This window comes from Giraffa tippelskirchi, chromosome X, assembly GCF_054371585.1.
Source record: "Giraffa tippelskirchi isolate mGirTip1 chromosome X, T2T-mGirTip1v1.2.pri, whole genome shotgun sequence".
NCBI classification, from domain to species: domain Eukaryota; kingdom Metazoa; phylum Chordata; class Mammalia; order Artiodactyla; family Giraffidae; genus Giraffa; species Giraffa tippelskirchi.
The window spans coordinates 103374474-103389256 of NC_137289.1; the positions used below are offsets into that span (position 1 = coordinate 103374474).

Genomic DNA, 14783 nt, shown 5'->3' on the forward strand with positions numbered 1-14783 from the left:
TGGAAGCAGTTATGGAACGAGACGATGCCCCTTTCCATAGGCAACATAATTCTCCTAAAGAAAAGGGGGGAATGAGAGGGTAACAGACAGGAAGGCCAGGGGTCTCCAAACAGAGGAAATAGGCTGCAAGTGTCAGACATTTTTTATCTCTCTTAAGCAGCAGGAGGAAACAAACTAGTGTTAAACTTTTTCCCCTTCTCTATACTAGTTTAAAAATAGGTTTCTCTTAAAATACTGTGTTGCCATAATGACACCTGGTTTCACCTGAACGTAACTATTCTCAAAACTTGAGTTAACCAATGCATTTTTCTTATGGAAATGTTTGTCTTAAGCTATGTTAATGTACTATGCATTTACCCCAGACTCTGTCTTCAAGTTGGTTCTGCCTAATGGCTCAGAACCTACTTGACAAGCCAGTATGTTATACTCAGACATTGTTCCCCCAATCTATGTAAACGAAACTATTTGTATGGTAATCTGCCTTTCTACAAGATTCAAATCAATCATTTTATGGCCTGGGATGACTCATCTGGTGCCAAGATTATCCCAAAATACATCTTATGGATGAGAGGTCTAGTGCCATTCTCTGAGTTTTAAGACATTCCTTTCTTTCATTAACAGACTGCTAGTAACTATATAACATCCAGCTAAAAACTAGCAGACGGGTATTCTTTCTGCCCCCTTCTGATGCCTATGTCAGACGCTTTCTCTATCTCCTTTATACTTTAATAAAACTTTATTACACAAAAGCTCTGAGCAATCAAGCCTCTTCTCTGGCCCCGGATTGAATTCTTCTCCTCCAGAGGCCAAGAATTCCAGAGTCTTTTCGTGGTTCAGCAACAACCTTTTACTTGGGGGGATCTTCTGAGGGTGGGTAACTCTCCCATCCCACCCATGCACACTTGCCAAGTTTAAACTCCAGTTCAGTGCCCATAGCCAGAGAGGGGAGAGGGAGGTGGCTCAGGCTGCCCAGCATGGCTATCCTCTGGAGGCAGGCACTCCCTCCCCCATTCCCTGACTAGAATGGACATGCTGACCACAGGCGTCCTGCAGCTTTCTCTGCCTGGCCAAGGTGTGGGGGTGTATTTCTGAGAACAGAAGCAACTGGTTACACTGAGTGGGGCGTGTGATTCCCCAAGCTACACTGAGTCCCCAACAGCCATACAAAAAGTCTGAACCTATTGAGGATATCGTGTAACATAAATGTATGGTTTTATTTGGAAAAAAAAAATATAGAAGACCAAGAAATAAACCCATGCACCTATAGTCAATTAACCTTTGACAAAGGAGCCAAGAATATTAAATGGGAAAAAGACAGTCTCTTAAGCAAATCGTGTTGGGAAAATTGGACTGCTACATGTAAATCAGTGAAGTTAGAACACATCCTCACAGCATGCACAAAAATAAGTTGGAAGTTAGAAAAGTGGTACAGAGGTAAATATGACAAGACACTATAAAATTCCCAGACGAGAACATAAGCAAAACATTCTCTGACATAAATCATACCAACGTTTTCTTAGGTCAGTCTCTGAAGGCAATAGAAATAAAAGCAAAAATAAATGGGACCTAATCCAACTTACAAGCTTTTTCACAGCAAAGAAAACCGTAAACAAAATGAAAAGACAACCTATGGAGTGGGTGAAAATCTTTGCAAATGATATGACTGACAAACGTTTAATTTCCAAAATATACAAACAGTTCATACGATCCAATAACATTAACAAAAGAACAACCTAATCAAAAAATGGGCAGAAGACGTAAATAGACATTTCTCCAAAGAAGACCTACAGATGGTCAAAATGCACATGAAAAGATGCTTAACACTACTTATTATTAGAGAAATGCAAATAAAATCTACAGTGAAGTACCATCCCACACCAGTCAGAATGCTCATCATTAAAGTCTACAAATGACAAATGTTGGAGAGGGTGTGGAGAAAAGGGAATCCTCCTACACTGTTTGTGGGGTTGTAAGTTAATGCGGCCACTATGGAAAATAGTATGAGGATTCCTAAGAAAACTAAAAATAGAATTAACAATACAATATGATCCATCAATCCTACTTTTGGGCATATATCTGGGCAAAGCTATAATTCAAAAAGATAGATGCACTCCTATGTTCATAGCAGCACTACTCACAATAGTCAAGACATAGAAACTCACTAAATGTCCATCACCAGATGAATAGAAAAAGTTGTATTAGATATATACAGTGGAATAGTATTCAGCCACAAAAAGAATGAAATAATGTCATTTGCAGCAACACAAAGGCAACTTAGAGAGTATCACACTAAGTGAAGAAAGTCAGAAAGTGAAAGATATCATATGTTATCACTAATATATGGAATCTAAACCATAAAACAAATAAATCTATCTATGAAGCAGAACCAGAATCACAGACATAGAGAACAGACTTGTGTTTGCCATGGGGGAGGAGGGTGAGAGGAGTCAGACTAGGAGTTTTGTGTTAGTAGGTGCAAACTATCACATATAGAAAGAATGGACACCAAGATCCTACTGTGTAGCACAGGGAACTATATTCAATACCCTGAAATAAACCATAATGGAAAAGAATATAATATATGTGCATATAAACATGTGTGTGTATAACTGAGTCACTTTGCTATACAGCAGAAATAAACATAATCTTGTAAATCAATTTTTAAAAAGTAATCTTAATAATTCAGGGAAACACTCAGACAACAGAAATTATTGAATAATTATATTTACTGCCCATATTCACCCAATAAAAGTCAATCCTCTTACTATTAATTTTAAGAAGGAAAATGAAAATATGTGGTAGTCCACCTTCTGTAATAAAAATATGAAATGAGAAAAAAATTGTTTCTATTTTATTATGTGAATTTCATCTCAATAAATCATTAAAATATACACATAATATATGCTTGCTATAGAAAGAGTTTAAAAAAGAAAAGCATGTAAAGAAGAAAATAAATGCCATGTGTTTTTCCCTTTTAAACATAATTCCTTTGAATGTTTTGGTTCACTATCATTATAATGTTTTTTACTTGGAAACTATGTTTAGAGTTATAAAAGCAATAACTAGCATTACCTTAGTAATTAACCATGTATACTGAAGACTGCCTTGAAATAATTACCTAGTATAAAATCCAACCTGATTTGAATTAGTGGTACGCTTTTCTCTGAGATGAACTAGCATCCAAATAGAGATTCACATCCAGATTAAGTGAGCTGAAAGATGAACTGTACATTCTTCTCTCTTTTCTGTGCTACAGGATAGAACATCTACCCCCAAGAAATCGTTTTTCTTTTTTTAAATTTATGAATGCAAATACCCTGGACACTACTTTTAGGAGCACAATTAAGAAACAATTATTGGAACTAAAGAGACTGCCTTCCTATCTTCCAGTTTCCATATTTTTGGAAGGTGGTAATTAGAAAAACAAGGAAGACTCTGCATTGTAATACATACAACACTTCTATTGCAAACATTATTAAAATCTTTAAAAGTAAAAGAAAATGTGAGTTCAAGTAAACATAATATTGATGAAAAGATCTGCAATGCTATTGCTTAAAATTAATAGAATTTTGGAGGAAAATGATTATACCAAGATATAGATAAGTCCCTTTAAGAGACTCCAGACCTTTTTTTTTTTTTCTTCCAGGTTTCTTTTTTTAACACAGGAGGTAGATCTGATGACCTTTGAGGTCCCTCCCAACTCCAAGATTTTATAATTCTCTAAGTTGGTAATTGGGGAGTTGTCCATCCTTAAAATGCTGTCCTCTCTGTCAGCTCTATCTACACACATCACATGCATTTCCACTTTCATACTTTAGCAAGTAACAATAACAGTTTGCATTGCTTATTGCTCTGTAATTTGCTAAATTCTCTTCATATGCTATCTTATTCAACCCTAGCAATGATACTATGGGGTATATGGCATCATCTCTGTTTTAAAAAGAAAGAAATAGACCCAGAGAGAGTCATTCATTCTGTTTTCTCTACTTAGACTATCTACGAGACCCACCTTTGATATATATCTTTGGGGCAGAAAACAGACTGATTAAGATCTAACTTGAATTCAGATTATACTTCTCTAAATTCCTATTGTGGTTAAAGTATGTTCTATACGTTTTTCTACTATAGTGTTATTTGTCTATCTTATCCTGTGTGTTTTGCAAAGGAATGTACAAATTTTGCAATCAGTGGGCTTGAATCTTGACTTTGCCACATACTAGTTGTGTGACTTTGAGCAAGTTGCCTAAGTTCTCTGAATCTGAGTCCCTCTATCTGTAAGATGAGGAAAACAATCCTTACCTCACAAGATAGTTTTGCTTATCATATAAGATAATGGATAAAAAAGTATATTTCTACGTCCCCCATGAGGGTATAAGCCCAAGAACAGCAGTACTTCATCTTAAACCTCTGTAGCTTTCCCAACAGAATTGAATTAATAGTAAATATTTGAAATCTACTTCTCCATGGACTAGAAAGTCTTGGTGTGCATGTGTGGGAAACAGATGGCTACCTCATAATGCATATAGCTCATATTCCAGTGTCTTTGGTTTTAATTACCAAAATCTCTTTTGCTGGATTTGATTAAACTTTTAATATGCTAATTAGTAGATTAATAGCTTCCACATTTACAAACCATCATCAGATAAATGGAATCTCTTTAATTTTAATGCATTGGCTCCAGGGAAACTACACATTTTCTGAAATCATTCTTAGTAATGATTTTAGATACTTAAGGAGAACAGAATACATGACCCCAAGTTATGCCAGGTTGGCATGTGGATTATTTTGAACTGAAGGCTATCAAGACCCAGCTGACTTAAGAAAAACTTTTCAGCTCAGTTCAGTTGTTCAGTCGTGTCCGACTCTTTGTGACCCCATGGACTGCAGCACGCCAGGCTTCCTTGTCCATCGCCAACTCCCAGCACTTACTCAAATTCATGTCCATTGAGTCGGTGATGGCATCCAACCATCTGATTCTCCACCGTCCCCTTCTCCTCCTGTCTTCAATCTTCCCAGCATCAGGGTCTTTTCCAATTAGTAAGTTCTTCCTATCTGGGAGCCAAAATATTGGAGGTTCAGCTTCAGCATCAGTCCTTCCAATGAATATTCAGGACTGATTTCCTTTAAGATGGACTGATTGGATCTCCTTGCAGTCCAAGGGACTCTCTAGAGTCTTCTCCATCACCACAGTTCAAAAGCATCGATTCTTCCACGCTCAGCTTTCTTTATACTCCAACTCTCACATCCATACATGACTACTGGAAAAACCATAGCCTTGACTAGATGGACATTTGTTGGCAAAGTAATGTCTCTGCTTTTTAATATGCTGTCTAGGTTGGTCATATATTTTCTTCCAAGGAGAAAGTGTCTTTTAAAATCATGGCTGTAGTCACCACCTGCAGTGATTTTGGAGCCCCCAAAATTAAACTCTCTCGCTGTTTCCATTGTTTCCCCATCTATTTGCCATGAAGTGATGAAAAGCTTTTACTTGTTCCTTAACTACCTAAAATTAATTAAGAGGCTGGTTCAGAGAAAGAGCTATTGTAAGAGGTAAGTTTTGTTTGTATGTATAGACAAGTATCTAATTACCAAACATTTGTTTTTCTTACTGTCCTATGAATTACCCTCCTTCCCTTTGAAGCTCTAGGCCCCTGACCCATTCTTTAGCTCTGGATGGTATATAAGCCTCAACAGTCATACTTGCTTTTGAGTCCTATGTTTTTATGGGACTCTCATGCATATATAATTATATTTGTTTTTCTCTTGTTAATATGTCTTATATCAATTTAATTACTAGACCAGTCAATAGAACCAAGAAGTTTACAGGAAATATTCTTCCTGCCCTACAACATAAACTCTCTATTGGTGGCTTTTGTTGTTGCTGTGACAACAATAACAAAGAGTCACTCTACTCATTGACAGAGATAACTTGCTTTAAACTCCTTAAAGCCTGATTATATTTACTGTGGGGGAAACCGATGAAAGAAGCATGTAAAAGTTAAAGTAAGGAATACAGTAGTTGTCACAATGGTCTATATTAATGGAGTGAATGTCATAGATGATCCTTAAATAAATGGATATTTTCTTGTATACCATTCTTTGTTCTTTCTCTCTCTGTTACACACCTGAGAGTGAGAGCTCTAAATATTATATTTAAATACCCATTTTGTCCAGTGATCATAAAGTGATTGAATGTAGTTAGCAAATTCAGTTTCAAATGTTAATATTTTAAAAAACATATAATGTTTATGAAATATTTTAATTTTACTATCTATAAAATTAATTTCTTTAAATTAATTGTCTAGATGAGTTTAACTTATTTGAAGCCTAGATAAACTCACCTAGACAGCTTGGGAAGAAAGTAGGGAAAACCACTAGACCATTCAGATATGACCTAAATCAAATCCCTAAGGATTATACAGTGGAAGTGACAAATAAATTCAAGGGATTAGATCTGATAGACAAAGTGCCTGAAGAACTGTGGATGGAGTTTCATGACATTGTACAGGAGACAGTGATCAAGACCATCCCAAAGAAAAAGAAATGCAAAAAGGCCAAATGATTGTCTGAGGAGGCCTTACAAACAGCTGTGAAAAGAAGAGAAGCTAAAGGCAAAGGAGAAAAGGAAAGATATACCAATTTGAATGCAGAGTTCCAAAGATTAGGAAGGAGAGATAAGAAAGTTTTCCTCAGTGACCAATGCAAAAAATACAGGGAAATTATAGAATGGGAAAGACTAGAGATTGCTTCAAGAAAGTTAGAGATACCAAGGGAACATTTCATGCAAAGATGGGCACAATTAAGGACAGAAATGATATGGACCTAACAGAAGTAGAAGATACTAAGAAGAAGTTGCAAGAATGCACAGAACTGTTCAAAAAAGATCTTCATGACCCAGATAACCATGATGGTGTGATCACTCACATACAGCCAGACATCCTGGGATGCAAAGTCAAGTGGGCCTTAGGAAGCATCACTATGAAGAAAGCTAGTGGACGTGATGGGATTCCAGTTGAGCTATTTAAAACCCTAAAAGCTGAGGCTGCTAAAGTGCTGGACTCAACATGCCAGCAAATTTGGAAAACTCAGCAGTGGCCACAGGGCGGGAAAAGGTCAGTTTTCATTCCAATCCCAAAGAAAGGCAATGCCAAAGAATCTTCAAACTACCCTACAATTGCATTCATCTCACACGCTAGCAAAGTAATGCTCAAAATTCTCCAAGCTAGGCTTCAGCAGTACGTGAACCATGAATTTCCAGGTGTCCAAGCTGGATTTAGAAAAGGCAGAGGAACCATAGATCAAATTGCCAATATCCATTGGATCATCAAAAAAGAAAGAGAATTCCAGAAAAGCATCTACTTCTGCTTTATTGACTATGCCAAAGCCTTTGTGTGGATCATAAAAAACTGTGGAAAAATCTTAAAGAAATGGGAATTCCAGACCACCTTACCTGCCTCCTGAGAAACTTGTATGCAGGTTAAGAAGCAACAGTTAGAACTGGACATGGAACAACAGACTGGTTCCAAATCAGGAAAGGAGTACGTCAAGGAGATATGTTGTCACCCTGCTTATTTAACTTATATGCAGAGTACATCATGCAAAATACCAGACTGGATGAAGCACAAGCTGGAATCAAGATTGCTGGGAGAAATATCAATACCCTCAGATATGCAGGTGACATCACTCTTATGGCAGAAAGCAAAGAAGAACTAAAGAGCCTCTTGATGAAAGTGAAAGAAGAGAGTGAAAACGTTCACTTAAACTCAGCATCAAAAAAGCTACAATCATGGCATCTGGTCCCATCACTTCATGGCAAACAAATGGCGAAACAAAGGAAAAAGTGACAGACTGTATTTTTTGGGCTCCCAAATCACTGCAGATGGTGATTGCAGCCATGAAATTAAAAGATGCTTGCTCCTTGGAAGAAAACATATGACCAACCTAGACAGCATATTAAAAAGATGAGACATTACTTTGCTGACAAAGGTCCGTCTAGTCAAAGCTGTGGTTTTTCCAGTTGTCATGTATAAATATGAGAGTTGGACTATAAAGAAAGCTGAGCGCCAAAGAATTGATGCTTTTGAACTCCAGTGTTGGAGAAGACTCTAGAGAGTCCCTTGGACTGCAAGATCGAACCAGTCAATTCTGAATGAAATCAGTCCTGGATATTCATTGGAAGGACTGATGCTGAAACTACCCTCCAATACTTTGGTCACCTGATGGTAAGAACTGACCCATTTGAAAAGATCCTGATGCTGGGAATGATTGAATGCAGGAGGAGAAGGGGACGACGGAGGATGAGATGGCTGGATGGCATCATCACCTCGATGGACATGAGTTTGAGCAAACTCCGGGAATTGTTGACGGACAGGGAAGTCTGATGTGCTGGAGTCCATGGGGTCGCAACTAGTCGGACATGACTGAGGAAGTGAACTAAACTGAGACAGCTTGGTGTAGTGAAAAAAAAAAAAAGATTTGACTTAGAGACAGACAGACCAGAGTTGGATTTCTGGATCTATCATATAATACTATATGTGTGCTGTGCTCAGTCGCTCAGTCATATTCAATTCTTTGCTACCCCAGGCTCCTCTGTCCATGGGGATCTCCAGACAAGCCTACTTGGGTGGGTTGCCATGCCCTCTTCTAATAGCTATCTGATTTTGTGCAAACTTCTGAGAGTCATTTTCTGAATTTATTATGTGAGAATAAATCATGGAATGCCATTATTTTCAGGCTTAAATGAGATGTTATATATTAAGATACTTTGAAAATGTAAAAGTTTGCATTAATTATATCCCCATAAATCTACTAATGTAATTGAATGTTTATTATAACAATGCAGAAACAGTTTTAGTAATTGTTCTTTTCCTTTTGAGGTATAAAATGGCATCCTAAAATCTATACAATTTCAATATTTTTATTCTAATTAAAAATAGGATCATAGAATGTCAATGTTTAAATAGACTTTAGAGCTAACCTGGTTCATCACTGTATAGAGAGAAGCTTTGAATCCACGAGGGAAAGGGACTTGCCTTAGGTTATGAAATTAGCAGTGAAACCAAAATTGGAATTCTGGTCCCTTTCTTCCAGGCTAGGCCCTTTCTACTCGACTACAATTCTTCATTGCAATGGTGTTTAAGTTTTGTTATGAAACTATTGTCCATCCTCAAATTTCCCTTTATTTCCCTGAATCAAGATATTTATATGCATTGTTAGGCAGGATTATCCTTGAGGAACGATCACTTTACATGAAGAAAATAACCTAGGAGGCAATTCTTCCATACATCTTTAAAATCTTCCTGCTAGTGTCTTGGCAACTACTGCATAGATCCTGGATCAATAGGTAGGAAAGTCAAGAAATGTGATCCAGCTGCTGCTGCTGCTGCTGCTGCGTCGCGTCAGTCGTGTCCGACTCTGTGCGACCCCATAGACGGCAGCCCAACAGGCTTCTCTGTCCCTGAGATTCTCCAGGCAAGAACACCGGAGTGGGTTGCCCTTTCCTTCTCCAATGCATGAAAGTGAAAAATGAAAGTGAAGTCGCTCAGTCGTGTCCGACTCTTCTCGACCCCATGGACTGTAGCCTACCAGGCTCCTCCATCCATAGGATTTTCCAGGCAAGAGTACTGGAGTGGGGTGCCATTGCCTTCTCCAGTGATCCAGCTGAGGGGCATGCTATTCTTTCTCAGGGATATTCAGATCTTGGCCTTTTGGGGAGCAACAAAGAGAAAATGTTACCAACTAGCACGGTGGTAAGTGTTCCTTTAGTGTTCATCTGATTCTTTCCCCCCTGGCACTGCCATAGAATTTTATTATCTACAAAGTAGGTTTACATTTATTACCTCAAATTATCCTCACAACTACATGAAGTAATGATTATTATTCCCATATTACAAATGAGAAAATTGAAACTCAGATAGATTAATGAATTACTCAAAGTTACATGGTAAATAAGAGGCAGAACTTTCAATTCAAATTCTGTCTTCAAATCAAAATATCTTGCCCATATACCATAGTTGTCTATAATTTTGGCATACTTAATGAATTCTGAAAATATTATTAAAGATGCAATTAAAAGTTAATGAATACATGTGGAAAAAGTTCTAAAAGGCTGTAATTTAAAATAGACAAATATTTCCACCTCTCTGAAACTACATAAACATTTATCAATTATAAAAATAAAAGAGCTTTAAATTCATTAGACTGATCAAGTGTCCAAAACTATGTGACACAAATCTAGAATCAGTCAGAACAAACTGCACTGTTGCTTTAGCTAAATAAAAATATCTCATAATGGAAGTCTTAATTTCTACATGTAACAGGACATATTTGCTCTGGAAAACTTGGTTTCTATTTACATAATCTATAGAAAAAATTCAGAAGAAAAAAGGGAAAATTCATAGTCACAGCTTTTTCACTACTGAGAATGATTGCTTCTTTCTGTAGTGCTAGTTTTTCTTTGGTTGCATATATTTGGATTGCTAAGCAGTTTTTGAATATACTATGTGAAAAACTTTCCTGGAAAACTAAAATTAAGTAGAGGTACAATTCTTCATGAGCAAACCATGAAATGATAAAGGCATAGTTTTCTCTTAGATATTTATTCCTATTTAAATACAGTGTTACAAATCAGAGAGACCTGGATCTAAAACACAACCCAGAATTTAATAATTACATGACCTTAGGCAAGTCAAGTAATCTGTTCAAGACTGTTTTCTATGTGTAAAGTAGAGATGGTCATAGTATGTACACTGTTAGATTGTTATGAGGATTAAATGAGATAACATATGTAAAGCTCTTGGTACTTGCTAAAGCTCAATAAATTATAGTGCCTTTAATCTCACTCCCTCCTCTTGCTCCCTCCTATGGTGATTTCCTATTGCAAAAGCCTACTTTCTTCAACCTAAGAAGATAATCCTTTTAGCTGTGTTCTTCAAGTTTTCACTATTGCTTTGATGGCTCAACATTTCTGAAAGGTTAACTTATAAAAGTCGTCTCAGCTTCTTATATTATACAGAGCATGATAATATTCTCACTATATTTTTTCCAACACACACACATACACTCACCTCAACAACAATAAACACCAAAGTACTCACCTCTTAACATCTTAGACATTTACAATATCTGACACAGATTCTCAGCAAGCTCAATTCTTCTTTGGAAGCATGTAGTCCACATCTGTATTTCTTACTTGTGTGGCTTATCCATTACACCATGGCTTTTATCCTCTGTTGCTGAGGCAGGAACGTCGAGTTCAAAGCCTTAGGAAAGGGAGATTCCAATAGACTTACATGAGCAGAAGGCAAATCTATGCTGAGAACTCAATAAGTTATCCTCTGAAACACATTTTACCCTTTTAAAGTTCAGTACTATAGTCAGGGCAGCAAGAGATTTGGATCTCAAAAGATTATAGTTCTTTTCAATAATTGTGTTACTCTGAGGTATAGCACTCTTACTCTCATATATATTGACACGCAGAATCTTACACAGGTCTACAGAACTTATCTCATGACTGTGGATAAGACTCAGTCTTAAAAAGAAAGTAGCTGAATTATATACACACATGTGCACATATGTATATATTTAAAAAGGAAAATCAGAGATGAATAGTGATTAAAAAATACTTTATCTAGACTTTTCATTGAATAACAGAATGTTTCCAGATAGATCCTATGTACAATTTGCAGATTAGGTATGACTATATCCTCTTGTTATTAATCCCCACAAAACAAAATAAGGTAATAAATCTTAGAGGATCACAATTTAGAATAAACATCAATCCCCCAATGACTCAAAGTATATCAAATTTCTACCTTGAAGAGCTTTTCTATCTTCTAGTTGGCTCACAGTCCAATTAGCAAAAAGACACAGATGCAATTTATAAAGTTGACAAAAATAAGAAAAACACTTGGATAAGACTAGTTTTGAAACTTCTACCTATTTCCTTCTACCTCACCTCAAAATAAATGAATGAATAATCTTTTTGGAAAATTTAAAATGCTAAGTCATTACACTAACAGCAAATTGAAAGTGAAGTGAAAGTGTTAGTTGCTCAGTCATGTCTGACTCTTTGCAACCCCATGGACTGTAGCCTGCCAGGCTCCTCTGTCCATGGAATTCTCCAGGCAAGAATACTGAAGTGGGTAGCCATTTCTTTCTCCAGAGGATCTTCCCAACCCAGGGTTCAAACCCAGGTCTCCTGAATTACAGACAGATTCTTTACTATTTGAGCCACCATTATCTAATTTCAAGTAGGGGCTCCCCTGGTGGCTCAGCAGTAAAGAACCCACCTGCCAATGCAGTAGACGTGGCTTCTAGCCCTGGGAAGATCTCCTGGAGAAGGAAAATGGCAACCCATTCCAGTATTCTTGCCTAGTAAATCCCAGGAACAGAGGAGTCTGGTGGGCTACAGTCCATGGAGTCGCAAAGAGTCAGATACGACTTAGCGACTAAAACAACAAAAACAATTTTACATAGTTCAAAACATGTTTCCCATCTAAGAGTTAGATCATTAAATCAGGAGCCAAGTATGGTCTGACAAAGGTTTGTGGATATTCTTAACATTATCCTCACTTCCTAACTTTGGGTATTTACCATTTCCTGAATATGAGTAGTGTGTGTGACTATATTTTTCAAACTCCAAATCAGGCCATAAGATGTGATAAATGATGTTTTTGTGTTACTTCTAGGTGCCAGATGCAATCCAGGAGATGTAACTTTGATTTGAAAAATTGAGACTTCCTGGGACACTGTCATGGTTTGGAAGGCTACTAGGAAATAACCTTTGAAATTTAGAATGTCTTGGAAATTTTGGTTACTGTATAAATAGTCATGCAGTCATTAGTCATTGACTCAGGCACCTGATAGGTAAAAAAAAAAAGCAATTTAAAGTCAAGATATGAGAAACTGGTAATAATATTTAACCTCAAATCATTAGAGAATATATTCAACATTTCATTTGAACATATATGAACTTCAAGAAAATGGCATGTATTGTAGATTTATTCAAATAAGCCCCAAAACTTTATAAGATATGAAATATGTTCAAGAGTGAGACACTGTTCTTGGATTGATAACTCTTGTGTATATTATCAGGATCTTAGGGTTACTGCAGACAGTAATCTGATATCACCTATTTGTGGGAAAATATATTCTCATGAGGTGCTGCCATTTGAGCTGGCCATATCAGCAAATATGTTGTTAGGTGTAGTTCCTTGTTGCCACATTTATGATGATGAAAGGATCAACCTTGTTTACCCACATCTGCCCCTTCTGATTTTACATTTTTGATGATTTAGAGATTTAATAATACTACATTTGTGGGCAGCCAAAAAAAAGCTCACAGTCTGCCTCTGGAATCTAGAAGGACAATAAGAAGGATGTTCTTAGTAGCTTTCATTCTCCTATGCTATTTCTTGAAGACAGGATGATTTTTATTCATCCCTAAGTCCCCTGTGCTGAGCCTTACATGTAATAGATGCCCCACAAATATCTGCTAAATAGCTCACAAAATCCCCAAGGAATAAAGCATTTTCCCCATATTCCAAGCTTTTTTGTTTCTCTTCATCACTGAATAGTAGCTATATCCTTGAGGTGACTGTCATCTTTTAGGCAACTGAGATAGGAATCAATGTTTTGAGGCACAAGTAATCATTATTCACACAAAAGTGCAAATGTGGATATGTATCTTAGAGGAGCTGGTCAGTTCAGTTCAGTTCAGTCACTCAGTCGTGTCCGACTCTGTGACCCCATGAATTGCAGCACGCCGGGCCTCCCTGTCCATCACCAACTCCCAGAGTCTACCCAAACCCATGTCCATAGAGTCGGTGATGCCATCCAGCCATCTCATCCTCTGTCGTCCCCTTCTCCTCCTGCCCCCAATCTTTCCCAGCATTAGGGTCTTTTCCAATGAGTCAACTCTTCGCATGAGGTGGCCATAGTATTGGAGTTTCAGCTTCAACATCAGTCCTTCCAATGAAAACCCAGGACTGATCTCCTTTAGGATGGACTGGTTGGATCTCCTTGCAGTCCAAGGGACTCACAAGAGTCTTCTCCAACACCATAGTTCAAAGGCATCAATTCTTTGGCACTCAGCTTTCTTCACCGTCCAACTCTCATATCCATACTTGTTTACTTCCCTGTGTGCCCAGGATGAAGGAAATACATGGCGTACTCCCAAGTGCCATCTGTGAAACTCATGATCCTTAAAAGAAGCAGTAGTATGTTGCAACTTGGCTATTTAAGCTAATTCTTTGTAGTGGGTTAAGAAACACAATTGGTGACTATTAACTACATATCCCCCTCAGAGTGAAATCTTTCTAGAGTACAGAAGGTGGTGAAGAAGGTTAAGAAAGCATGTCAGTCTTTGCTAGCTTTCCAGAAATCTAATCTTCACAATGGTTTGACTGAAGAGAGAGAGAGGCATTGGGAGGGAGACAGAGAGAAAATCAAATCAAAATAAATATGATCAAACAATAGCAAAGAACAAATACATATACAACAGAATCACAAGAATTTTCCAAATTCCATGAGTAAGTTAGAGGGCTACATATTAGAACAGATGGCTCCCATAAGAAAGAAACAAGTCTCTATTAGAAAAAGCAGTCAAATTGTAGACTTGTTTCCTATTTCTTACCATTTGGAAAGAAGAATAATTTCCCTTTGTAAAGCTGATGAGTCATAAATCGATTTTTTTCCCTTGATGGGAAAAAAAAAAACTTTCCCTTGCTCAAATATAATATATATATTTTACATATGCATATACAAATATGCACGTGTGCTCA

The 14783-nt window shown here is 37.2% G+C and overlaps 1 protein-coding gene across 1 annotated transcript in view; it reads right to left on the reverse strand.

Moving 5' to 3' along the window:
* ZC3H12B (zinc finger CCCH-type containing 12B) overlaps positions 1 to 14783 on the reverse strand; it is a 350988-nt gene that overhangs the window by 93096 nt on the left and 243109 nt on the right. The window contains exon 3 of the mRNA XM_081565546.1: positions 11097 to 11261. The gene's annotated coding sequence lies outside the window, so the exon portion shown is untranslated. The remainder of the gene's footprint in view (positions 1 to 11096; positions 11262 to 14783) is intronic.